This window comes from Patagioenas fasciata (assembly GCF_037038585.1).
Source record: "Patagioenas fasciata isolate bPatFas1 chromosome 6 unlocalized genomic scaffold, bPatFas1.hap1 SUPER_6_unloc_3, whole genome shotgun sequence".
NCBI classification, from domain to species: domain Eukaryota; kingdom Metazoa; phylum Chordata; class Aves; order Columbiformes; family Columbidae; genus Patagioenas; species Patagioenas fasciata.
Genome location: NW_027288505.1, coordinates 470,787 through 474,194, shown reverse-complemented (window position 1 = coordinate 474,194; position 3,408 = coordinate 470,787).

Here is a 3,408-nt window from a genome sequence, read left to right as displayed (position 1 = left end):
CATCCTTGACTGCGGGATGTCCAGAATAGCCCTCCCAAGACAGTTTGACAAAGTCTTTTTCCTGCACCATCCCCGCATCCCTGCTCAATGCCCTCATGTACAGTTCAAGGACCAGAAAGTTTGGGTGTAAGTGGAGCATTGAGAAAAATGGTCAGGAAAGCTTTGAAATGCACAGGGAGCCCATCAACATGTTGGCCTGCTGCTCTCTTCTGAACAGGCCCAGAGGACTTGGACAGCATTTGCTGTGTCCCAGAAATTCGCCTGGAAGGTTGGGATATGGAGAAAAGGTTTGGTCTGGGAAGGGACAGACAGGTGCTGGTGGAACTGGCTGGTGTGACCGTGAGACATCTCTCCAACACCTCAGAAAAGTCCTGGCTCTCAGGGAGGTTGCATGGTCCTCTGAGAAAGAAAAATATCATAAATGACTTATCATAGAATCAGAGAATAATTGTGTTTGGAAGAGACCCTTAAGATCATCATTCCAACCATAACCTAAATCTGGCACTAAACCATGTCCTTAAGAGCATCATCTATCTGTCTTTTAAACACTTTCAGTGATGGTGACTCCACAACCTCGCTGGGCAGTCTGTTCTGTTGTTTCTAAACCCTTTCCCTGAAGAATTTTTTTACCTAATATCCAATCTAAACTTCCCCGGGTGCAGCTTGAGGCCATTTCCTCTTGTCCTATCACTTGCTACTTGGGAGAAGAGACCAACACCCACCATGACAGAACCTCCTTTCAGGCAGTTGTGGACAGTGACAAGGTCTCCCCTCAGCCTCCTTTTCTCAAGGCTGAACAGCCCCAGCTCCCTCAACCGCTCCTCATAAGACTGGTGCTCCAGACCCTTCACCAGCCTTGTCGCCCTCCTCTGAACTCTCTCCAGCACCTCAATGTCTTCCTTGCCATGAGGGGCCTAAAACTGACCCCAGGATTGAAGATGCAGCCTCACCAGTGCCGAGTACAAAGGGATGATCACTCCTCTAGTCCTGCTAAAACTCGGATTGAATCAAGGCTTGAACACCTTGGTCTGACCCCGTTGGTGACAGGTTGGACTGCAGACTCCTGAGGTCCCTTCAACCTCAGTTCTCTTATGATCCCATGGTGATGTTGGGCTCTATTTCTAACTGGAGCAGAGCAGACGATGATGGGGCAGAATCCACCTGTGCTGTAGGTGACTATCTAAACCAACATCTCAGCCAGGGAACCAGCCAACACCTCAGTGTGACTCGCTCTGGGCAAAGTGTGAGGAGTCCTGGGCAGGGAAGGTTTAGAGGGCATGGGGCACTATGTAAGACACAAAATTATCTTGGCTTAATGATTGTAGGCCCATCAGATGTCAGTTAATGTCAATGAAAATTAAAATAAGAAGAACTGAAGACAAAGATCCAAAGCAAAGGAAGGTGTCAACATACTTCTCTTTATTTTTCTTTACGGGGGCTTTCTTTTCTTTGAAAAGGAAAGAGTTTTCCAGAACTGGGCATGGATTTAAGACACAGATGTCTTCAGCTCCAGAGACACAAACACCTGGTGCCAGTGTAGGTGCCCCAGGAACCCCTGCCCAGGCTCCACCTGCATTGCAAGGTGCTCTGGTCTCCCCAGGTCCTGTGTGATAGATGCCAATCCCAGGCCAGCACCTCAGGTACACTGGGGCCCCTAGACTGGCACTGGCTGTTAATGATGAGACAGCTGATGACTGATGTCTGCTTTGTTTTGTTGTTGTTGTTCCTGCTGTTTTGGTTTTGGTTTTGGTTGTTGTTTTGTTGGGTTTGTTTTTTTTGTTGTTTTTGCTTTGGTTTTGTGGGGTATTTGTTTCTCCTGTTTTTTTTTTTTCTTTGTTTGTTTGATTGGAGATTTTTGTTTAGTTATTGTTTTTTATTTGTTTGGATTTTTGTTTGTTTGTTTGTTTGTGTGGGTTTGAGTGTGGTTTGTTCTTTTTAACATATTAATTAAAAAAAATAAAAGGCCAAAAAGTGAATTATGGGGAAGTGTACTAAGGGTAGAGAAGAAATATCGGTCTTCCCCTGTACTTCTATTACCAACACTCTATTTTTTCATCTCCCTCGTCATTCAGGAGTTCCCACCTCTCCTGATTCAATGTCCCTGTCAAAGGACAACTTTCCAGCACTGTCTGGACCTTTGCCCTTCCCAGCACACTCAGGTTTCTCCTCCACTTGCTCTTTGGTCATTCTGTTGCCTCTCAACTGTCTGGTTTCTGCTTTGAGCTTCAGGGAGTTACAAACTTGCCCCATTCTTCAGAGCTCTAATTAACATGGCAGTCAACACATTCATTGTGTTTATTGCTATCCTTTCCTGTCTCTCTGTCTAAACCAGTTCTTGTGCGGATGTCCCTAGTGGATGATGGACCTCATCAGATCCAGCTTACACACACAGCTGAGGAAAGTGTTTTACTGTTTATTAAACTGTGCAGTGTTTGCACAGGAGAGCAGGTGGAGCTGGTGCACAGGAGCTGCAGCATCTCCTGCAGAGCTCAGTGGAGAAGTCTGATGTGAGGAGAAGTGATGCGGTCTCTGGTGGTCAATGAGGGAACCGGCAGGCTGGGGGTGGGGGTGAGGAGCGAGGTTGTCCATACAGTGTCCAGCCTTCAGGGACTGTTCTCCTGCCTGTGCAGAGAACACCCTTGAAAGAAAAAACTCTCCTTTATGAGATCTTTTTTGAAATTTTCATCAGCAAGTGTCCCATTGAAACCTCCCCAGTTAGTTCTACAAGTCTGGAAGATTGTAAGAAAATTAGAGAAAGAAACATTGCTCATTAGGGCTTTCTGTGTTTTAACGAGCCCCATGGTGTATTTGGTGCTGAGTCCATGAACTTCAGATACCAAGCACAGACTGAAGAATCTGCTCAAGAAGTCCAAGTCAGAAGCAAACTCCAAAGTACCTTGAAGCATTAATGGGCCCCACTGAGGGCTGTTACTGACAAAGCCTCCCTGGGGACTCGTTAGAGCAGATAATTGGAGGCAGTGATTGCATCGGGCAAAGGCAAAGTGCAGCAGCTCTGATGCTGAGAAAACCCTTGGTTTGTTTGATGAAGGACAATGGCCAAGCCTTGAGCCCCTGCCCCTAGGAAGGGAGATCCTGTCCCTCACCTGTGGCTCAGGGCTCCTCCTGGGGATGTGGGCAGTGCAATGCCCAGTGCAGGACAATGGTGTGACACTCCCTGGGGGTGCAAGGAGGCAATGGGTGCCATGGCCATGACAACCATGTGTCTCCTCTTAGACCTCGGTGGCAGAAACATCAGGCATAGCCAAGGGGACAAAGACCTTGGCTCTTGCAGGGACATCCAGCCTTGCCAGCACCTTTGGCCATCTCCACCATGGTCCATCCTACACTGTCCCAGGCCTGTGGCTGTTTCCCCACAGGCTGCAGACACCCCATGCGCTTCGCCACCTT